The sequence below is a fragment of the Danio rerio genome, chromosome 13, assembly GCF_049306965.1.
Source record: "Danio rerio strain Tuebingen ecotype United States chromosome 13, GRCz12tu, whole genome shotgun sequence".
In the NCBI taxonomy this organism is placed as follows: domain Eukaryota; kingdom Metazoa; phylum Chordata; class Actinopteri; order Cypriniformes; family Danionidae; genus Danio; species Danio rerio.
The window spans coordinates 13825833-13850754 of NC_133188.1; the positions used below are offsets into that span (position 1 = coordinate 13825833).

The 24922-nt window shown below is 37.1% G+C and overlaps 2 long non-coding RNA genes across 5 annotated transcripts; both read left to right on the forward strand.

Annotated features, from left to right (window-relative positions):
• The first annotated feature begins 9853 nt into the window (after positions 1–9853).
• Positions 9854–14893, forward strand: LOC141377156 (uncharacterized). The gene is made up of 3 exons (XR_012389215.1): positions 9854–11869; positions 12529–12640; positions 13550–14893. It is a non-coding gene; the product is annotated as an uncharacterized lncRNA (long non-coding RNA).
• Positions 14894–17452: 2559 nt separating this feature from the next.
• On the forward strand, positions 17453–22568 carry LOC137490141 (uncharacterized). Of its 4 annotated transcripts, none has more exons than XR_012389207.1 (7): positions 17453–17519; positions 17814–17869; positions 18265–18324; positions 18428–18549; positions 18931–19045; positions 19699–19810; positions 20754–22568. It is a non-coding gene; the product is annotated as an uncharacterized lncRNA (long non-coding RNA). The 4 variants fall into 4 exon arrangements; XR_012389205.1 differs by having other exon boundaries at positions 18271–18324; XR_012389208.1 differs by having other exon boundaries at positions 18271–18324; positions 18431–18549.
• The last annotated feature ends 2354 nt before the right edge of the window (positions 22569–24922 follow it).

The window sequence follows — 24922 nt, forward strand, 5'->3', positions numbered from 1 at the left end:
TCGGTTGGGGAACTTCAGTGCTATTAAGTGGATTTGATATTGAAAAGCCACGTATGGGAAGGATTCGGTTCAGAAGCCGCTTGTCTGAAAGAGTATTGAACGGGCCAATGAATGCAATGAATTGGCAGCGTAAGCTTGCACAGGTGTGCTTCATTGCCAATTATCCCAGCATATAAGCACACCTGGAGCGAGCAAACGCCATACTTTTCGCTTCAGAGACTTTCTGATCGAGTCGATGAGGGTTCCTCCTGCTGTGATCCAGTGATTCCGAGCGAACGAGAGCATTCTCCCGGTCCAGAGTGTGTACACGCAGCGGCAGACGGTCGAGCTGGGTTTCTCCCTTGCCTGGCGTTCTTTGGGTCCGGTCCTCCAGAGCGGTGCGAATCAAGTTGCAAACTTCACAGAAAGAGCAACACAGTCGTGCAGCACATTTTCAGGACGGCGCTCCGACTGTGCGTTTCTGGATGCGGTGGTTTCCTGTCCTCGGATGATGGGCACGGGCACTGCGTTGCATGCCTGGGGGGTCCAGCATGTTAATGCGCTGCTCGCGGGCAGTTCATGTCGTCATTGCGATGCCATGACTGTTGCACAGTAAAGATCGCGGCTAGCCTTTGCAAAAGGGCGAACCACCCCAGTTGTCCCCTGTTCTGCAGCGGGCACTCAGGCAGATCTGAGGGTTTCAGCGAGAGATAATCCGTCACCCACGGGCCCGCGGACCTCCCGCTCCTCTAAGCGCTCCATCCAAGCTTCGGGCGGGGGAAGCGATGCGTCTAACAGATGGTAGCCCTTACGCTCGATGACACCGGAGACCAGACGTCCACCGCGGCATTGCAGGGTGGGCTTTCATTGACCGATGATGATCCAGACCCGCTCGCCCCCTCCGGACAGGTGAGCGCTGTCAAACGGATCCTGAAACGGACATGCTAGCCGTGCTTTCCCGGGCTGCTTCGGCCGTGGGTTGGAGATGGTTTATCCCCCAGCTCCGCGGCCGGACCGACTAGAGGGGTGTCCCCTTCTTCCCGGAGGTGCACAGTAGGCTCACGCGTTCTTGAAGGGCACTTTTTTCTGCTCGTGCTGTGTGTCCCTCTACCCTCACCACTCTTGACGGTAGAACGGCCAGGGGGTATGTGGCGATTCCTCAGGTTGAGTGCGCGATGGCGGTTAATCCGCGCGGCGCCTCTTCTTGGCGGGGTCCGCCTTGTATTCCAGCCAAAGCCTGTAAGTTATCTGCCTCCCTCGGAGCTAGAGCTTACAAGGCTGCGGGCCAGGCTGTCTCCGCCTTGCATGCGATAGCCACCTACCAGTGCTACCAAGCGCAGGCGCTGGCCGAGCTGCACGAGGGTGGGTCCAACCCAGGCTTATGAGCTTCGCACCACCGCCGACTAAGCTCTTCAGACTACTAAGTTCGCTGCGTGTGCGTTGGGGAGGACAATGTCCACACTAGTGATCCAGGAACGTCACCCCCAGCTGATATGCGCGAAGTCGACAAAGTCCACTTTCTTGACTTCCCCATATCCCAAGCTGGCATGTTCGCGACACCGTCTGTGAATTCACCCAGGAATTCGAGGCGGTGAGAGAGCAGTCTGATGGGTGATGTCTTATCAGCGTAGGCGCCCGCCTACGAGAGCTGCACCGCCCCCGCACACGCCTCTGGCGAAGCGAGCGCGCCGAGCACCTCGGAAGCAGGCAGCCCCCCTCCCCAGAACGCCGTTAAGTCCGGCAACAGACCGCGAATCGTCCCTGGGACAGGCCACCTGGAGAAGAGGGAACTTGCTCTTTCCCTGCTGGAGGGCGGGGCCCCATTTCCAAAGGCACTTTTACTGCCATGAAAACATCATGAAAGAGCACTTTTCCACTTCGCCGGATGTGACAGCCCGAAATCTGCCAGTCTGGGACGCTATGCTTTCTAGCTTGCAGATTCGGTGCGTTTCACCAGTGGCTCACGAGCGCTGGGAGGACGGTCTCCTTTCTCCCACCCCTCGAGCCTCCCTTCCGGAGCTCGGGTACGGAGTGAGAGCAAATATCTCACCTCTAGCTTTTCCGTGGGAGCCGCGCGCTTTCCAGATCAGCACACCCACTCCGCACTGCCCCACTGCTGGTACGTCAGCAATTGTAGCGATGGGTCCATTAGCGAGAGCTCTGCCTGCCTGGTTAGCGCGGGCCAGCTCTTCGCGGTGGCTCATACGCACAATCAGACTCAGCTATGCGATTCAGTTCGTGAAACGGCTCCCCAAGTCATGGGTGTGTATTCATCTGTCTTGTGAGAGGAGATTGCTGTCCTCCTGGCGAAGGATGCAATCGAGCCGCTCCCTCCAGCCGAGATGGAGAGCGGGTTTTACAGCCCACACTTCATCGTGCCCAAAAAGAGCGGTGGGTCACGGCCAATCCTAGATCTGCGTGTTTTGAACCGCTGTCTGCACAAGCTGCCGTTCAGAATGCTCACGCAGAAGCACATCCTCCGATGCGTTCCTCCTCTGGGTTGGTCTGCAGCATTAGACCTGATGGACGTGTATTTCCATGTCTCCACTCTTCCTCGCCACCGTCAGTTTCTGCGGTTTGCGTTTGAAGGTCGAGCTTGGCAATACAAAGCCCTCCCCTTCGGGCTCTCTCTGTCTCCGGCCGTCCTCACTAAGCCCGCGGAGGGTGCCTTAGCGCCCCTTCGGCTTGTGGGCATCCGCATACTCAATTTTCTTGATGACTGGCTGATTGTTTGCCCTCTCTCGGAGCAATTGTTTATGCACAGAGACAATTGATTATGCACGAGCCGCGTCAGATCCCTTTGATCCTCGACTCAGTATCTTTCTGTCCCTGAAGACAGCTCTGCTGGTCGCGTTGATATTGATTAGAGGGTCGGGGACCCGGAGGCATTTTTTCGGTCAGTGACTCGTGCCTGTAATTGGGCAGGCTTTCTCTCACGTCCTGAGACCCTGCCCGCGATATGTGCCCAAGGTTCCTACCACTCCGTTTTTATACCAGGTAGTGAGCCTGCAAGCACTGCCCTCGGAGGAGGCAGACATAGCCCTTTGTTTATTGTCCAGTTCGCGTCTTGCGTATTATCCGGACCGCAATCAGAGTTTAGATCATCTGAGCAGCTCTTCGTCTGTTATGGCGGTCGGCAGCAGGGAAGTGCCGTACCGAATTAAGTTTTCCCACTGGTTTGTGGATGCCATTTTCTCGCTTATCAGAGCCGAGGTGAGCCGCGTCCCCCGATAGTGCGTGCGCACTCCACTCGGAGCTTCGCATCCTCTCGAGCGCGCGCACGCGGCGCCTCTCTAACAGACATCTGTAGAGCTGCGGGCTGGGTGACACCCAACACATTTGCAAGGTTTTACAATCTGCGAGTGGAGCCAGTTTCCTCAAGGGTATTAGGTAACCCTTTGGTGATTGAGGAAACAACTCGGTAGGGTGTTGAAACACGCTTGTGGCGCCATTCTCCCTAACACGGAGTTACTTTTTATCTGTCAGTAAAGTTCCCCGTCAGGTGAGCCCTGCAGATTCCTTCGTGGCCCCAGAAGTAACCCTTCGTTCCCCGAGGAGGGGAACGGAAGTGCTATACTCCGTCGCCATAATGACTGTCCCTTAGCTGTTTGAAAGTCTCTTCAGCTTAAAAGGATGGCGTTTGCTCGCTCCAGGTTTTATGCTGGGATAATTGGAAATGAAGCACACCTGTGCAAGCTTACGCTGCCAATTCATTGCATTCATTGGCCTGTTCAATACTCTTTCAGACAAGCGGCTTCTGAACCGAATCCTTCCCATACGTGGATTTTCAATATCAAATCCACTTAATAGCACTTCCGTTCCCCTCCTCGGGGAACGAAGGGTTACTTCTGTAACCTCGAACGTTCCCATATTAAATTGAGCTTGCAGCTGCATGGGTGTCTTGTCACTCTTTTTCTTTTTTTTTTGCTTTTTCTTTCTGTGTAAATGTTGATATATGATGTTATAAATATGATGATAATGTCATATATTTGTATTGTAATACCCTCATATTTGTCCACATGTGCTATTACATATATTGATAGCATTTAGACCGATCAGAATTAACGATGGGCTACTGAGTGAAGCAAGACTAGATCTTGACCACCAGTCAAATTTGTTCTGTAATAAATTATGTGCATAATTGACAATTTTCTTTAGATATTTTACCATTTATTATATTATTTAGAAATTATCTGAAGCATTTTTATGCTTTTATTTATGTTAGAAAAAAAATGGGGGGAAAAAATTGGGAAAGAAGGAATGATTAAATTAAATAATTAACCAAGCCAGTTTTTCTAAACTCAGCAGCATTTCAAGGGTATCTCAGTAACTGACATGCCCCCTGGATTTTTAACTGATTGATATGTTGACTTGCCGGCTGTCGAACCTAAACTTACACTGTAAACGATTTCTGTTGTTTTCACAGTATTATACTGCATTTCTCAACAGTTTTTTACTGTATAAGCTGTGCACAGTGTGTTACTGTATATATTGTTGTTTTCACAGTATAATAATGTATTTTCAACTTTTCTATACTGTGAACATGGTTAAAAGTATGTTACTGTACATTTTACAATGAATTTTGGGGAAAAATCAGTTACTGTGCATCTAAATACAGTACTGCAAATGACCAAGAACAACTCCACACACACTATATATTATGATTACTATGTTTATTTATTTTTTGACAAATTATTTTGTGAAGTAATTAACCTAACCAGTTTCTTCAGACTGTTCAGTGCATTAAACTGTCCCCTGGTTTTCCATTTTTGGGTGCACTGCACCTTCATTTTATAAGGTAACATGGAAATATTAAATAATATTTAATAAACATAACTTTGCGCTAAACCAAAACGTAAATTGGAACAAAAATAATTGATTCACGTAACCAAAGACTGTTAAACACACAAAATAATTTCAAAGTCAGCTTAAATGTCAGAGTGACCAACCTGCTTTAGACGGATTCAAGAATATTGGGCACCCATATGGGCCACCGTAGAGGTCACATATCTCCGCATTTTCAAAACAACATTTTAAAATACGCACAATTTTAATAAATAAACCACAAACTTGAGTTTAAAACAACAACATTCTCGCATGAAAAACGTTTAAAACTTTATTTCATAACACATTTATTATCGAGTCATCGAAGACAGGGGCATGTCTCAATAATGTCTAGGCCGATTAAAGCATGAGGTTTGCCGGATACATGAGTTATGGAGCGCCGTCAACCCCTGGAGGTCAGAATCTCCCCTATCGGCAAAGCACACTTAAAATTAGACATGATATCTATAAATAAACCACAGATTTGAGTTTGGAAGAACTACATTCTCGCATAAAAAACGGTTAAAACTTAATTTCGTGACATATTAAACACAATATTTATGATCTGGCTTTTCCCTGCTGAAAAAAACGGCGTAAACCAGCCTAGGCTGGTTGGCTGGTTTTAGCTGGTCGACCAGGCTGGTTTTAGAGGGGTTTTGGCCATTTCCAGGCTGGTTTCCAGCCATTTCCAGCCTGTTCTTAGCTGGTCAGGCTGGGAGATGACCAGCTAAAACCAGCTTGACCAGCCTAACCAGGCTGTGAGCTAAGCCAAAGCCAGCTATGTCCAGCTTAAACCAGGCTGGTCAAGCTGGTTTTAGCTGGATTTTTCAGCAGGGAAACTATTGTAAAACCATTGTAAAACGATTGTAAAACGATGGTAAAGCGATTGTAAAACCATTGTAAAACCATTGTAAAACCATTGTAAAGCGATTGTAAAACCATTGTAAAACCATTGTAAAACCATTGTAAAACCATTCTAAAACCATTGTAAAACAATGGTAAAACGATCATAAAACCATTGTAAAACGATTGTAAAACCATTGTAAAACCATTGTAAAACGATTGTATCCCTGCTGAAAAAAACAGCTTAAACCAGCCTAGGCTGGTTGGCTGGTTTTAGCTGGTCGACCAGGCTGGTTTTAGAGGGGTTTTGGCTATTTCCAGGCTGGATTCCAGCCATTTCCAGCTTGGTCTAAGCTGGTTAGGCTGGAAAATGACCAGCTAAATCCAGCTAAAACCAGCTTGGTTTAAGCTGGACATAGCTGGTTATGGCTGGGCTCCCAGCCTGGCTAGGCTGGTCAAGCTGGTTTTAGCTGGTCATCTCCCAGCCTGACCAGCTAAGAACTGGCTGGAAACCAGCCTGGAAATGGCCAAAACCCCTCTAAAACCAACCTGGTCGACCAGCTAAAACCAGCCAACCAGCCTAGGCTGGTTTAAGCTGTATGTTTCAGCCTGGATATCGTTTTACCATCGTTTTATCATCGTTTTACAATCGTTTTACAATCGTTTTACCATCGTTTTACAATCGTTTTACAATGGTTTTACAATCATTTTACAATGGTTTTACACAGGTTTTACAATGGTTTTACCATCATTTTACAATGGTTTTACCAACGTTTTACAATGGTTTTACCATCGTTTACAATGGTTTTACAATCATTTTACCATCGTTTTACAATGGTTTTACAATGGTTTTACAATGGTTTTACAAAGGTTTTACAATCGTTTTACAATGGCTTTACAATCGTTTTACCATCGTTTTACAATCGTTTTACAATGGTTTTACCATCGTTTTACAATGGTTTTACAATCGTTTTACCATCGTTTTACAATCATTTTACAATTGTTTTACCATCGTTTTACGATCATTTTACCATCGTTTTACAATGGTTTTACAATTGTTTTACCATCGTTTTACAATGGTTTTATGATCTTTTACGATCGTTTTACAATGGTTTTACAATGGTTTTACCATCGTTTTACAATGGTTTTACAATGGTTTTACCATCGTTTTACGATCATTTTACCGTAGTTTTACAATGGTTTTACAATCGTTTTATCATTGTTTTACTATGGTTTTACAATCCTTTTACGATCGTTTTACGATCGTTTTACAATGGTTTTACAATGGTTTTACCATCGTTTTACAATGGTTTTACAATGGTTTTACAATCGTTTTACCATCGTTTTACAATCGTTTTACAATGGTTTTACCATCGTTTTACGATCATTTTACTATCATTTTACAATCGTTTTACAATCGTTTTACCATCGTTTTACAATGGTTTTACGATCGTTTTACGATCGTTTTACAATGGTTTTACAATGGTTTTACCATCGTTTTACCATCGTTATACAATCGTTTTACCATCGTTTTACAATCGTTTTAAAATCGTTTTAAAATGGTTTTACAATCGTTTTACAATGGTTTTACCATCGTTTTACAATCGTTCAACAATCATTTTACCCTCGTTTTACAATCGTTTCACAATGGTTTTACAATGGTTTTACAATCGTTTTACAATGGTTTTACCATCGTTTTACAATCGTTTTACAATTGTTTTACCATTATTTTACAATTGTTTTACAATGGTTTTACCATCGTTTTACAAGGGTTTTACAATGGTTATACCATCGTTTTACAATGGTTTTACCATCGTTTTACAATCGATTTACAATGGTTTTACCATCGTTTTACAATTGTTTTACAATGGTTTTACCATCGTTTTACAATGGTTTTACAATGGTTTTACAATCGTTTAACAATGGTTTTACCATCGTTTTACCATCATTTTACGATCGTTTTACCATCGTTTTACAATGGTTTTACAATCGTTTTACAATTGTTTTAACATCGTTTTACAATCGTTTTACCATTGTTTTACCATCGTTTTACCATCGTTTTACAATGGTTTTACAATGGTTTTACCATCGTTTTACAATGGTTTTATCATCGTTTTACAATCGTTTTACAATGGTTTTACCATCGTTTTACGATCGTTTAACAATGGTTTTACAATGGTTTTACAATGGTTTTACCATCGTTTTACAATGGTTTTATCATCGTTTTACAATCATTTTACAATGGTTTTACCATCGTTTTACAATTGTTTTACAATGGTTTTACAATCGTTTCACAATGGTTTTACCATCATTTTACAATGGTTTTACAATGGTTTTACAATCGTTTTACCATCCTTTTACAATCGTTTTACAATAGTTTTACAATGGTTTTACCATTGTTTTACGACCGTTTTAAAATCATTTTACAATGGTTTTACAATCGTTTTACAATCTTTTTACCATCATTTTACAATCGTTTTACAATGGTTTTACCATCGTTTTACAATGGTTTTACAATGGTTTTACAATGGTTTTACCATCGTTTTACAATCGTTTTACAATGGTTTTACCATCGTTTTACAATCGTTTTACAATTGTTTTACCATCCTTTTTCTAATTGTTTTACAATGGTTTTACCATCGTTTTACAATCGTTTTACAATGGTTTTACTATCGTTTTACAATGGTTTTACCATCGTTTTACAATCGATTTACAATGGTTTTACCATCGTTTTACAATCGTTTTACAATGGTTTTACCATTGTTTTACAATGGTTTTACAATGGTTTTACCATCGTTTTACCATCATTTTACGATCGTTTTACCATCGTTTTACAATGGTTTTACAATCGTTTTACCATTGTTTTACCATCGTTTTACAATCGTTTTACAATGATTTTACCATCGTTTTACAATCGTTTTACAATCGTTTTACCATCGTTTTACAATCGTTTTACAACGGTTTTACCATCGTTTTACGATCGTTTTACAATGGTTTTACAATGGTTTTACAATGGTTTTACCATCGTTTTACAATGGTTTTACCATCGTTTTACAATCGTTTTACAATGGTTTTACCATCGTTTTACGATCGTTTAACAATGGTTTTACAATGGTTTTACAATGGTTTTACCATCGTTTTACAATGGTTTTACCATCGTTTTACAATCATTTTACAATGGTTTTACCATCGTTTTACAATAGTTTTACAATGGTTTTACAATCGTTTTACAATGGTTTTACCATCGTTTTACCATCATTTTACAATGGTTTTACAATGGTTTTACAATCGTTTTACCATCCTTTTACAATCGTTTTACAATAGTTTTACAATGGTTTTACCATTGTTTTACGACCGTTTTTAAATCATTTTACAATGGTTTTACAATCGTTTTACCATCATTTTACAATCGTTTTACAATGGTTTTACCATCGTTTTACAATGGTTTTACAATGATTTTACAATCGTTTTACCATCGTTTTACAATGGTTTTACCATCGTTTTACGATCATTTTACTATCGTTTTACAATGGTTTTACAATCGTTTTACCATCGTTTTACAATGGTTTTACGATCGTTTCACGATCGTTTTACAATGGTTTTACAATGGTTTTACCATCGTTTTACAATCGTTTTACAATGGTTTTACCATCGTTTTACGATCATTTTACCATCGTTTTACAATGGTTTTACAATCGTTTTATCATCGTTTTACAATGGTTTTACGATCGTTTTACAATCGTTTTACAATGGTTTTACAATGGTTTTACCATCGCTTTACAATGGTTTTACAATGGTTTTACCATCGTTTTACAATCTTTTTACAGGGGTTTTACCATCGTTTTACGATCATTTTACAATCGTTTTACAATGGTTTTACAATGGTTTACAATGGTTTTCACCTGATGAAGACCATGTCGGTCGAAACGTAGTGTTTTTGTAATTTTGTCAAAATAAAATTTTTTTGAGAGCTAAAGTGGCAGTGTGCCGATTTACTTTGAATCTTTTGCTACTTATGTTTGTTTTTTGATCGTGCACCTGCCTTCAAGATTTTTCTAAATGTGCGCACATTTCTGTTTTTTGCAAGATTTACAATGGTTTTACCATCATTTTACAATGGTTTTACTATCGTTTTACGATCGTTTTACAATGGTTTTACAATGGTTTTACCATCGTTTTACCATCGTTATACAATCGTTTTACCATCGTTTTACAATCGTTTTACAATCTTTTTACAATCGTTTTAAAATCGTTTTACAATGGTTTTACAATGGTTTTACGATCGTTTTACCATCGTTTTACAATCGTTTTACAATCGTTTTACCATCGTTTTACAATCGTTTCACAATGGTTTTACAATGGTTTTACAATGGTTTTACCATCGTTTTACAATCGTTTTACAATTGTTTTACCATCATTTTACAATTGTTTTACAATGGTTTTACCATCATTTTACAATTGTCTTACAATGGTTTTACCATCGTTTTACAATGGTTTTACCATCGTTTTACAATTGATTTACAATGGTTTTACCATCCTTTTACAATCGTTTTACAATGGTTTTACCATCGTTTTACAATGGTTTTACAATGGTTTTACAATCGTTTTACAATGGTTTTACCATCGTTTTACCATCATTTTACGATCGTTTTACCATCATTTTACAATGGTTTTACAATCGTTTTACAACCGTTTTAACATCGTTTTACAATCGTTTTACAATCGTTTTACAATCGTTTTACCATTGTTTTACGATCGTTTTACAATCGTTTTACAATGGTTTTACCATCATTTTACAATTGTTTTACAATCGTTTTACAATCGTTTTACAATGGTTTTACCATCGTTTTACGATCGTTTTACCATCGTTTTACAATGGTTTTACCATCGTTTTACAATTGTTTTACAATGGTTTTACCATCGTTTTACGATCGTTTAACTATGGTTTTACAATGGTTTTACAATGGTTTTACCAACGTTTTACAATGGTTTTACCATCGTTTTACAATCATTTTACAATGGTTTTACCATCGTTTTACAATGGTTTTACAATGGTTTTACAATGGTTTTACCATCGTTTTACCATCATTTTACAATGGTTTTACAATGGTTTTACCATCCTTTTACAATCGTTTTACAATGGTTTTACAATGGTTTTAACATTGTTTTACGACCGTTTTAAAATCATTTTACAATGGTTTTACCATCGTTTTACAATCGTTTTACAATGGTTTTACCATCGTTTTACAATCATTTTACAATGGTTTTACCATCGTTTTACAATGGTTTTACAATCGTTTTACAATGGTTTTACCATAGTTTTACAATGGTTTTACAATGGTTTTACAATCGTTTTACCATCGTTTTACATTGGTTTTACAATCGTTTTACAATGGCTTTACAATGGTTTTACCATCGTTTTACAATTATTTTACAATCGTTTTACAATCGTTTTACAATGGTTTTACAACCGTTTTACAATCGTTTTACGAACGTTTTACAATCGTTTTACAATGGTTTTACAATCGTTTTACCATCGTTTTACAATGGTTTTACAATCGTTTTACAATCGTTTTACAATGGTTTTTACCATCGTTTTACAATGGTTTTACCATCATTTTACAATGGTTTTACAATCGTTTTACAATGGTTTTACAATCGTTTTACAATGGTTTTACAATGGTTTTACAATCGTTTTACAATGGTTTTACCATCGTTTTACAATGGTTTTACCATCATTTTTCAATGGTTTTACCATCGTTTTACCATCGTTTTACAATGGTTTTACAATCGTTTTACAAGGGTTTTACAATCGTTTTATCATCGTTTTCCAATGGTTTTACAATCATTTTACAATGGTTTTAAAATGGTTTTACAATCGTTTTACCAAACTCATATATTTTTTTAAAGAAATTTGGTTCAAATATGGATGTCAATAGTTACTGGTTTCTAACATTCTTCAAAATATCTGCTTTAGTGTTCAACAGAAATTTAAATGGATTTAAAACACATGGAGTAATGGTGGCAGAAAAGTAAACTATCCTTTTAAATATTTTATTCTGAGACTTATTTATATGTGTCTTGTCTTTTGCCATATTGCCTTTCTAGCTCAGATTGTGATGGACGTGGAATGTGACACCAGTTACTCTTAAGTCTAGAACCAAATAAAGCACAGATGTGGAGGGATCTGCAGCTAAACTAACTGGAGGAAAGGAACCTTTAGGTAAAAATACCTGCTTTATTTAGATCTGGAGTATTTTATTTGGCATAGAGTATAATTTTTTTATTCTTCTTCTAATTTTATGTTATGTATATACTGAATATAAGTCATTTAAATTTCACAAATGATTGAATATAAAATATCATCTAGATGTCTTATTTTTCATTGTCTTAAACAGGGGAGCTCAACCCTGTTCCTGGAGATCAACCTTTCTGCAGAGTTTAGCTCCAACCCTGATCAAACACAACTAAACAAACTAAATAGTATCTGAAGGAGCACTTGGTAAATAAAGACAGGTGTTCTTGATCAAGGTTGCAGGTGAGCTCTGCAGAAAGGTAGATCTCCAGGAACAGGGTTGAGCACCCCTGATCTAAATGCTCAAAAATGCTGTTTCCGAGGCGAGGTTGGATGTAGTTCAGAAATAGATTCATTAGGATCAATGCTTAAAGTAAATGTTTACTTCTCTCTGTAGACCAAACATGCTTAGTATCCCTCACATTTTAATAAATTATTTATTTTGGTTACTTTTACATCTATATATGGATAAGCAAGTATTTAATAAATAAAATTATTTTAAACCACTTGACTTAACCAAATGACTCTATTACCCTAGCTGCTGGGAAAAAAACATGTAAAATAACAGATTTTTTATTTTTTTACAGTGTGGGTGAACATACTTCCATGATGTCCAACAAAGGCTGCACAAGAGCTCATTTGATGGCACATATTCTGTCCTGTCTACATCTCTGACAACCTGGAAGTGCTTCTACATCAGTGAGTAATAAATCTTCATATTATCATGCATTCAGGATTTCTGTAAGCCTATCTTTAATGTTAGTTTGTAATCAGCAGTGACTGTTTTAATAAATTAGGTATTTAAATTATTCTTAAAGTTTTACTGATGCTGTGCACAGTAACGTCATGATGATTTAATTTGAGGAAATGTCACTGGAGAGGTGTAATAATATTTATTTGTCTCACTGACATGCCATCACTGCATATTGAAATACAGTAATACAAATTGACCGAAAAATATTATCACAAACATTTCAAGAAGAAGACTGCTGGACTACTCTTCAGTTCTCTGCTCAACTTTAACACATTTGATCGTGTCGCTGAGCCTCTCGGCAGATTTTGCCAAAAATAAATGCTTAGTAATTACTTTGTTTTATGCGAACCAAATGTCAGAAACTTATCATTAGCATTATTTTAAAAAATCACCCACGGCTTTCATGTTCTCTAACGTAATCTTGTCTGTAAGTTAGAAGTGAATTTTCACATGTTAAAAGCTTAAAAGTACTAGATTATTTTATTTATTTATTTTTAATATGTAGCCTCTTAAGGTCAGAATGAACTTCCTCTTAAATTCGTGGAAGCGCTAGTGTGGTCATAGAATCAGATATTCAAGCTATACAGAGTCAGACATTAAGATGAGACTTATTTTTTTACATACCTGTGTGGACACTTGACTAGTGTTGACTTGACTGATCTTTTCCCCATTAACGTTAGTGTAATTGTAAATAGACAACAATCTGTATTTTGCCAACAAAAACGATAAAAAAACAGTGTTTTATTTATATAATGAATGAAATAATAATTCATAATTCATAATGAATGAATGAAATAATTTGAGGCATGATTAGTTTTTACTCCAGTGATTGATTTTGCTTGTCATTTTTGCAGGATCATCAGAAGTGCTCCTGCCCTATTTCACTGTCCTTTTTCCACAACATCATTTGACCTTCATCATTTCCTGTCTTGTAGCAGTATTTTCACCTGTTTTTAAAATTGTAATAATTTTTGATACATTAATTGTTGACTGGTTTTAATGATCAATTGTTCATTAGTGTTCTGTTGCTTTGTTATATTGAATAATTGCTACTGTTTCAGAAGGGTTTACACAATAAACTTTTATTGTGAAGTTAAAGTTTCAGTTTCTTTATTTTTCATGTATTTCTTGAACAGTTAAAATAACATTTGTGCAATTTTTGAACATTTTTGCTCATTATAAAGTAGCACTATACAATACAATAAAATAACATTTAATAACTGTAAAATACTGTGCAATAATAATGAAAGTAACATTAAAATACCGTAGTTCTGCATGGTAAAAATGTACAGTAAAATACTGTTTTCAGTTTTGCAGTATGTGTATCACTACTGTAATTGGTGTAACAGTAAAAAAAGAAAACAGTAAAATGATGTATTACATTTTACAGTAAATGTAATACTAAAGTAATTAGTATTACAGTAATGTTACTGTTTTATGAAATACAGCAGCTACTGGATAATTGTTGCCAGTAACTTACTGTTAATTTAAAAAGAAATCGTTTACAGTGTAGATATAAAGTAAATTCCCAGAGGTTTTTAAGCGAGGGAAAAAGCACTGGTCCATTTAAACCATAGTGACGGATGTATTCCTTTCTCCACCGCCGGCTGCCACATCCTGCTTCTGTTGCTATCAGTCTGCACATGAGCACATGAAATCAGCACCGTCACATGAGTCTGATCACCTGCTACCAGCCAGACAGCATGGGGGAGGGATGCTCCCTACAAACCCACAAGTAACATTTTATAATATGGTTCATGTCTATGGTTCTGCTAGCAATGCAGTCGTACTGTAACATTGGTCTACAAGTTAGACACATCATACTACCTCCCTATTTGCAGTATTATGACACTGTCACTTTAACATATTTATCATGTTTACAAGCCTTTTTGCACTATATACTGTTCTTTGTCTGCACAATTCTGGTTTGCATGTATTTGCTATATGCCCTTAATGTCATTGTATTGTTTACAAATTTTTATTCCTTATGTATATTTTTACACTACATTTTCTGTATATTTTTAGACCACATTTTATGTATAATTGTATATATTGCATTTTTGTCCCTTAAAATTCTATTTTTTATATTATTAATATATGTTAGGCACCTAGGGTCTGAGAGTAATGTAATTTTGATTATCTGTATGTCCTGTACATGTGGCTGAATTGACAATAAAGCTGACTTTGAATTTGTACAGAAACTACATCTAAAGTAACATTTAGATGCAATTTTATTGACAGTTTAATGCTGGGAGGTGGTATTATATTTAAAGTGCAAAAACAATTGCATAAATAATCTTATGAAATGTATCTTGTAAATATAAAATTCTTAATGTCAAAAAGAGAAATGGGGTGACGCGGTGGCAGATAGTGCTGTCGCCTTACAACAAGAAGGTTGCTGGTTCGAGCCCCGGTTGGTCAGTTGGCGTTTCTGTGTGGACTTTGCATGTTCTCCCCAAGCTCACGTGGGTTTCCTATGGGTGGTCTGGTTTACCACACAAGTTCAAAGACATGCGGTACAGGTGAATTGGGCAAGCTAAGTTGTCCGTATAGTGTATGAGTGTGAATGGGTGTGTATGGATGTCTCTCAGTGATAGATTGCAGCTGGAAGGACATCCGCTGCGTAATAGCGTGCTGGATAATTTGGTGGTTCATTCTGCTGTGGCGACCCCAAATTAATAAAGGGACTAATCCGAAAAGAAATGAATGAATGAATGAATGAATGAATGAATGAATGAATGAAAAGGAGAAATGTTGATTAAAAAAAGCTAAAACCTCCAGTAAAGAGACTGTTTGAGAGATTAAATTCTTAATTCAAGTGATTTATTCAAAGAAGCCAATTCATTTAAAAATGAAGCAATTGACTGTTTTAATGTTTAAAGTTGTTTTTGTTTTATGTGTATGCACAAGTATTCTTGTAGCTTTGTAAAATTTTGGTTGAACCACAGAAGACACCTGGACTGTTTTGAGGATGCTTTTTGGTAATACTGCTGTTTATAGAGGATGAGTGAGCTCTCAGATATCCCGTAAAATATCTTCATTTGTGTTCTGGAGATGAACAAAGATCTTGGAATTTGAAACAACATGAGGCTTAATAACACTGAATTAATAAACTTTAACAACATAATTGAAATTTTTGAGTAATCTAAACCTTTAAGAGTACTTGTTAGAACCTGAAGTGTTAGGGTTAGGGTTAGTGTACAACACATACAGGAACAATACTACCTTACAGCAACATAAACTCTAAATGGAGGAAATTGTGCTTGAAAAGTCATATAGGCAGTCCTTAATTTGTAAATGAATAATTCCCGCAACAAAACCGCGAAATATACACTGTAAACGATTTCTGTTGTTTTCACAGTATTATACTGCATTTCTCAACAGTTTTTTACTGTATAAGCTGTGCACAGTGTGTTACTGTATATATTGTTGTTTTCACAGTATAATAATGTATTTTCAACTTTTCTATACTGTAAACATGGTTAACAGTATGTTACTGTAGATTTTATAATGAATTTTGGGGAAAAATCCGTTACTGTGCATCTAAATACAGTACTGCAAATGACCAAGAACAACTCCACACACACTATATATTATGATTATTATGTTTATTTATTTTTAGACAAATTATTTTGTGAAGTAAATAACCTAACCAGTTTCTTCAGACTGTTCAGTGCATTAAACTGTCCCCTGGTTTTCCATTTTTGGGTGCACTTTATAAGGCAACATGGAAATATTAAATAATATTTAATAAACATAACTTTGTGCTAAACCAAAACGTAAATTGGAACAAAAATAAATTGATTCACGTAACCAAAGACTGTTAAACACACAAAATGATTTCAAAGTCAGCTTAAATGTCAGAGTGACCAACCTGCTTTAGACGGATTCAAGAATATTGGGCGCCCATATTGGCCACCGTAGAGGTCACATATCTCCGCATTTTCAAAACAACATTTTAAAATACGCACTATCTTAATAAATAAACCACAGAATTGAGTTTAAAACAACTACATTCTCGCATGAAAAACGGTTAAAACTTTATTTCATAACACATTTATTATCTAGTCACCGAAGACAGGGCATGTCTCAATAATGTCTAAGCCGATTAAAGCATGAGGTTTGCCGGATACATGAGTGATGGAGCGCCGTCAACCCCTGGAGGTCAGAATCTCCCCTATCGGCAAAGCACACTTAGAATTAGACATGATATCTAAAAACAAACCACAGATTTGAGTTTGGAAGAACTACATTCTCGCATGAAAAACTGTTAAAACTTCATTTCGTGACATATTAAACGCAATATTTATGATATGATCTGGCTTTTCTCAGCCATTATTTGCTTGTTGGTGTGAAATGAACCCTGGGAGAAAAAAATATTAATTCTCAAAACACTTCAAGCGAATCTTATTCTTATTGTTAAAGTCAGATATATGTAATATTTTCGCTGGTAAAGTGAGAAGAAAAAAACAATATTACTATTTAATCAATACCACGTTTGCACTGGTTCGGTTCAGCACACAAACGACACCGAATCGGATTGAACCGTTTGCTCGGGAATTATTTTATCACACGTGTTCACAAGCACATTCAGCAATATGTGTATAAATGTGTGTGGCAGTATAACGAAATAGTAATGATTCATGGTTGTGTCTTACAATAATATACAAAACGGAATCGGTTTTAGGCGGACTCGACTCTTTACTGTTCTAAGGAGCCGATTCATAAAGCCGAGCCGACTCAATTCGACCTTCACCAGGCAAGCAACGGCTCTTCTAATTTGAAATCCACCTGTCGCCTTTTCTTCCAGTGAATTCATCCTCGGTAAGTGTTTAAAAGTCAAATTCTGTTCGTTAAAGGATTGTTTTGTGTATATTTCCGTGTAGTATGTGTGTAATTTAAAATAATTAACCAAGTTACTTTAGTTGTACTGTAAGTTAGGTACTTATGTCACGTTATTCGACGCCAGACCGTGTTTGTAGTGTTTGCGAGGTATTAGATAAGGTAATTACAGTGAGTTTATCTTGAGTGAGTTTTTGACCATAGTAACGTTAAGTTACCTGAAAAAAACGTAACTTTTACTTGGGGTTAACTGCATTAATGAATTCTCTATTTCAGCACAACACTGAGATGAAGGCAAAGTCACCATGAAAAGTTAAACGTTTAACGTTAAGGTAAGCTCTGGTCTTCATGTGGTCATTATGACCAAGTTATCATTATGGTTAGATTTGTAAACTGTAAGTTAGTTATTCACACTAAACTCACAATGAAACAAGTCTAAACTGTTTTATTAAATTGAGCTGATAATAAAATTCAGTTGATGTCTTTTAAGCTAACGTTAATATTAACATAATTCATATTAATTGTCTATTTCTCACTGGTTAATGAGCTTATTGTATAACGTTATTGTGTCCTTAATTGTACATTTTATTTTTGGTGTTCAGGTGTAGGGAATGATTTGTATACAAATTTATTTGAACCCCATACAGATTTGTATGGTTGTACCATAGATTTAGATTATTAAATGTTAAGTCTTATTTTACTTTTATTATAATTATCTTTTTTGCAGCTACAGCAATTGATGCTGAAAAACTGATGCTACCAATCTCTCCTCACTTGATTATTCAAGGTAATGTTGATGTCTTCCTCATTTTGATTAGATTTTGAAATGTCAAGTTGTTCACAGATTTGTTGTGAGGAGTTTCATGTACAACCTCTTTTGCTTCTTCCAGAAGCGACGCAGTGGCACAGTAGGTAGTGCTGTCACCTCACAGCAAGAAGGTTGCTGGTTCGAGCCTTGGCTGGGTCAGTTGGCTGAATACAATGGCATAATGATTCTGCTTGCTCACAGGAGGTACTTGATTTAGTTTTCCTCAAGCGATACATCAGTTTTTATGAGTAATGCGTGACACTTGAATTGAAGGGACAGTTCACCCAAAAATGAAAATAATGGCATCTTTGGCATCCTCCACTTGTTTCAAAATAGTTAGATTATTTTTTTGTTCCATTGAACACAAACTCATATTTTTTTTTAAAGAAATTTGGTTCAAATATGGATGTCAATAGTTACTGGTTTCTAACATTCTTCAAAATATTTGCTTTATTGTTCAACAGAAATTTAAATGGATTTAAAACACATGGAGTAATGGTGGCAGAAAAGTAAACTATCATTTTAAATATTTTATTCTGAGACTTATTTATATGTGTCTTGTCTTTTGCCATATTGTCTTTCTAGCTCAGATTGTGATGGACCTGGAATGTGACACCAGTTACTCTTAAGTCAAGAACCAAATAAAGCACAGATGTGGAGGGATCTGCAACTAAACTAACTGGAGGAAAGGAACCTTTAGGTAAAAACACCTGCTTTATTTAGATCTGAAGTATTTTATTTGGCATAGAGTATTATTTTTTTATTCTTATTCTAATTTTATGTTATGTATATACTGAATATAAGTCATTTAAATTTCACAAATGATTGAATATAAAATATCATCTAGATGTCTTATTTTTTATTGTCTTAAACAGGGGTGCTCAACCCTGTTCCTGGAGATCGACCTTTCTGCAGAGTTTAGCTCCAACCCTGATCAAACGCAACTAAACAAAATAAATAGTATCTGAAGGAGCACTTGGTAAATAAAGACAAGTGTTCTTGATCAAGGTTGCAGGTAAGCTCTGCGGAAAGGTAGATCTCCAGGAACAGGGTTGAGCACCCCTGATCTAAATGCTCAAAAATGCTGTTTCAGAGGTGAGGTTGGATGTAGTTCAGAAATAAATTCATTAGGATCAATGCTTAAAGTAAATGTTTACTTCTCTCTGTAGACTAAACATGCTTAGTATCCCACACATTTTAATGAATTATTTATTTTGGTTACTTTTACATCTATATATGGGTAAGCAAGTATTTAATAAATAAAATTATTTTAAACCACTTAACTAAATGACTCTATTACCCTAGCTTCTGGGAAAAAAACATGTAAAATAACAGATTTTTTTTTGTTTACAGTGTGGGTGAACATACTACCTTGATGTCCAACAAAGACTGCACAAGAGCTCATTTGATGGCACATATTCTGTCCTGTCTACATCTCTGACAACCTGGAAGTGCTTCGACATCAGTGAGTAATAAATATTCATATTATCATGCATTCAGGATTTCTGTAAGCCTATCTTTAATTTTAGTTTGTAATTAGCAGTGACTGTTTTAAAATTTGGTATTTAAATTATTCTTAACGTTTTACTGATGCTGTGCACAGTAACGTTATGATGATTTAATTTGAGGAAATGTCACTGGAGAGGTGTAATAATATTTATTTGTCTCACTGACATGCCATCACTGCATATTGAAATACAGTAATACTAATTGACTGCAAAATATTATCACAAACATTTCATGAAGTAGACTGCTTGACTACTCTTCATTTCTTTGCTCAACTTTAACACATTTGATCGTGTTGCTGTGCCTTTCGGCAGATTTTGCCAAAAATGAATGCTTAGTGATTACTTTGTTTTATGCGAACCAAATGTCAGTAACTTATCATTAGCATTTTTTTTTTAAATCACCCATGGCTTTCATGTTCTCTAATGTAATCTTGTCTGTAAGTTAGAAGTAGATTTTCACATGTTAAAAGCCTAAAAGTACTTGATTAACATTAGTCACGTTAAATTAGATTATTTTATTTATTTATTTATTTTTAATATGTAGCCTCTTAAGGTCAGAATTAACTGTGTTCACCCCTCTTAAATTCATGGAAGCGCTAGTTTGGTCATGGAATCAGATATTCAAGCTATACAGAGTCAGACATTAAGTTAAGATGAGACTTTATTTTTTACATACCTGTGTAGACACTTGACTAGTGTTGACTTGACTGATCTTTTCCCCATTAACGTTAGTGTAATTGTAAATAGACAACAATCTGTATTTTGCCAACAAAAACGATAAAAAACAGTGTTTTATATATATAAAACAGCAGTGCGGTGTTTGTTTTCTGAATGAATGAAATAATTTGAGGCATGATTAGTTTTTACTCCAGTGATTGATTTTGCTTGTCGTTTTTGCAGGATCATCAGAAGTGCTCCTGCCCTTTTTCACTGTCCCTTTTCCACAACATAATTTGGCCTTCATCATTTCGTGTCTTGTAGCAGTATTTTCATCTGTTTTTAAAATTGTAATACTTTTTGATGCATTAATTGTTGACTGGTTTTACTGATCAATTTTTCATTAGTGTTCTGTTGCTGTGTTATATTGAATAATTGCTACTGTTTCAGTAGGGTTTACACAATAAACTTTTATTGTGAAGTTAAAGTTTCAGTTTCTTTATTTTTCTTGTATTTCTTGAACAGTTAAAATAACATTTGTGCAATTTTTGAACTTTTTTGCTCATTATAAAGTAGCACTGTTAAATACAATAAAATAACATTTAATAACTGTAAAATACTATACAGTAATAATGAAAGTAACGTTAAAATACCGTAGTTCTGCATGTTAAAAATGTACATTAAAATACTGTTTTCAGTTTTGCAGTATGTGTATTACTACTGTAATTGGTGTTACAGTATAAAAAGAAAACAGTAAAATGATGTATTACATTTTACAGTAAATGTAATACTAATGTAATTAGTATTACAGTAATGTTACTGTTTTATGAAATACAGCAGCTACTGGATAATTGTTGCCAGTAACTTACTGTTAATTTAACAAGAAATCGTTTACAGTGTAGATCACCGTAACCGACTTCCACCAAACATGTTCCAGGAACATAATGTCATTAAATGGTGTTAGCCAGGGCTTAATTTGTGCCGAAACACACCGGGTCCGGACCAACACTCCTCTGCCATCCAATGCCCCCCTCTCTCCACTTTCATGCGCGACATCTTTGCATTCTCAGGTAACATGAAGGATCTGTTACCCTGATCTGATCCGGAACCTCGCAATTCACAAATTAAGCACTGGTGATAGCACGAAAAAGAGCATCACGTTTCTAAAAGGTGTTTAATTATTTTGTGTCATATAACGTTAAAGGTCAGATAATAAAAACACTATTTAGTTCACCTCACTATTATGTTACAAGTAAAAAACAATTAATTAAATGACTCAGTCTAATCTTCAAGAAGAGCCCACAGTTACCTCTTCTCTCATGTTTTATGACTTGAGATCCCTTTGCTTCTGTCTCACGCTATCCTGATTCATTCCCGCAGTTTCATGCTCTCAAGATCTATTTGGATCAGGCTCATTATCAGATTAATTCGTTGTTTTAAAAAATTAAAACATGTGAGATTGCCTCTTTGCCGTTGTGAAAATACAACTATTATTTAGGTAGGCCACTATGCCATTATTTATTTTCGCTCATCACTGCGAGCGAAACAATAATCACCAATCAATGAGAGCGATTGTAAACATAAGAAAGCTGATTGGCTCAAATTATACTTGAGGGCCAATAGTTTTCATTTAACTTGCGCATGGCGACTAACGTCATGTGTGTGCACGCAAAATAAAATAAATACTGGAACACAAAGCACGAATATCTGACATTTTCTTGAAACAGGATCCAGCTTAAATTAAGCACTTATCGTCTCAAGGTTATTAATAATGTTAAAATCATTTTATGGATTGGTATGATTGATTAAACTGACTGCAAATGCTGCTGAATAGAATAGCAGTATTTACTGTAGTACTGTAATGGACCAAGTCTGACAACAGAGATGAGGATCCATGTGCAGTTTATTAACTAACAAGAATAATCAGGCATGCAATGGTCAAACAGGTACAAAACTGCAGCATGAGAACAATCTAAAGAGTGTAGTCGAAAACAGGCAAACGGTCAGGACAGGCAGCAAAGAATCAAAAACGGTAAACAAGGATCAAAAACACGGCAGAAAAAAAAAAAGGGAAATGTAATGCTTACGGGAAAAACTAGACATAGCAATGTGTGTGAGAATGTGTCCGGATGACTGTTAGCTGTGGCAGGAGTGATTAAAACAATGACTTCAGGGAGTTGTAGTTTGGTTCAGTGTCAGAATTGTAGTTCTCCAGCAATCTGCAACTGCTAGATTGCTGGTGACCATACAATCTAACCTTTAGACTTGTTGCAGAAGTCAGGAAATATGTATTTTCCTGTGCAACAATGCAACAATTACAAGCTTATCATTAAAATTGAACTGTAATCAGAAATGAACATAAGAAATTCCACAATAAAACTTGTGAATGGCAATGGGAAAGACTTTGTATTATAACTTGTTTTGCAAACTATACATTTGATGTTTTATGTACACTATAACTGACAGCCACATACAGTATAGTGTTTGTTTGGCACTGTATATATTTCATGGTACCTAGATGATTTTGCCTATCCTTAAATTAATTTCTTATTAAATATTAATTAATTTTTTATTATATTTTTTTCCATTTTATTTGATAATTATGCATCTGAAAACATAACAAGCTTAAATTTAAGCACTCTTCGTAGCAGTATACTCATGCAGTAGTTTAAATGACTTCAACTGATGCCTAATTCCTGGCCTGCTTCTTTGTCTCACTCCATCCCTGGAGTATACATATATGCACACCAACCAACAGACCGCAGATCAGACCACCCTCATTCATTTCCACAGACTGTAAGTGTTGGCCAGTGCTACAATGCTCAACATTGCTTTTCATTTTGCGTAATGAAACAATTGTTCACATATACTCTTACATGCTCACTGCTTCGCACACATCAAAACGAACGCCTCCAGGCTTTATTTAGATGCATCCAACACAAAGTGAGCAACAAGCAAGTTTAGATTACTTACTCCCAAACAGATATGATACACAAGCAACTTGAAACGCTTGGCCACAACTGTCTGGGTGCGCTTTGTACTGCAAAACCAATTTGTCCAAACATATAATCAGCAAGACGGGATGCGCTTGCTTTTGCGTGTGGCCTTTTTTAGCATATTTACACACATAAAAGGATACACGAGTGTCATTTGCACAATGATTCTCTCCAAAAAGCAAAAAATCTCCCCAGGGTATTCATTAGGGAACACTCCATACCACACACACACACACAGACTTGTCACCGGATCACAGCTAGAGCAAAAATAGCTCCATTTGGACTTCAGTTATAGCTGTCAGTACTATAGATCTGCAAATGTATAGCAGACTCTAAAACTGAATATCACCGACATCAAATAGCTGCTTGGCTTTGTAGTTTAAGTTCAAACCCCGATAAGTGTTACGTCTTCGGCTCATCTCTCAGAACAGCTTCATTTACAGCAGATTTAATGATAGTGCATATCGAATATTCCTCCCAGTGTTTAGTCTGCCTCAGAGAAGAGAGGAAAGAGAGAACATGACGTCAGTGCCAACACATTTCTCACTTTATAATGACTCTGTAGAGTCTTCAGACCCGTGTGTGTTTGTTTGAACTTATATGATTGTTTTGTCAGATGTGATGTGGCCCCGTCGTTGCCCCTCCATTAGGCGACCCAAGTTCGGCGTCTGGGACGGGCCTTGTTTTTCACTGTGGGTGTGTGTGTGTGTGAGTGAGGGGGGGAGTCTGTGGCTGCTTTGGCAGGGCTGCGAGGCGTCAGCGCTTTGCCTCATGGGACGTCCTGGCAAAGTCACATACCCACAGCACATATACACACACAGACGCACACAGATACAGACACATACCCTCCGCTTTGCAGCCGAGATAATTAAAACCACACACACACATAGACAGCAAACACACCCCCATCTTTGCTGTCACAGTTTCTTGGGTTTAATTTCAAAATACGCACACACATTCATTATTACATGTTTTTAATGCACAATTAACTATGTGGTGGACCCAAAAATTCCAAATGTGTGAAGATTTCCCAGCATTCCTAAGTGGTTGAGCAAGTTTGTTTGCGACTGGACAGTTGTAATTATCTTTAAATTAGCAGCATATGTGGCGCAATTAGCATTTTTTGCATGTGAAGTGACAAAGTGCGTGTGTCTACAGAGAAATGTCGTGTTGTCTTCGCCTGCGAGTCCCTCTTTTGTGGACTTGTCTGAAGTATTTTCCCATAAAACTCAAGCCTGTCTGTGGTTTCAAGCTTGGAGTTGCTTTTTTCCCCCCTCTCTCTCGCTCTCTTTTTCTCTCTTTCTACTTTTTTTTTTACACTGGGTAAAGTTTCATTCACAATTGCTTTGAGAATGCTTCTGGTCTTCCTCTGACAATCCGTCGCCTCGTGGAGGAGACTCAGGGTGGGATTTGAGG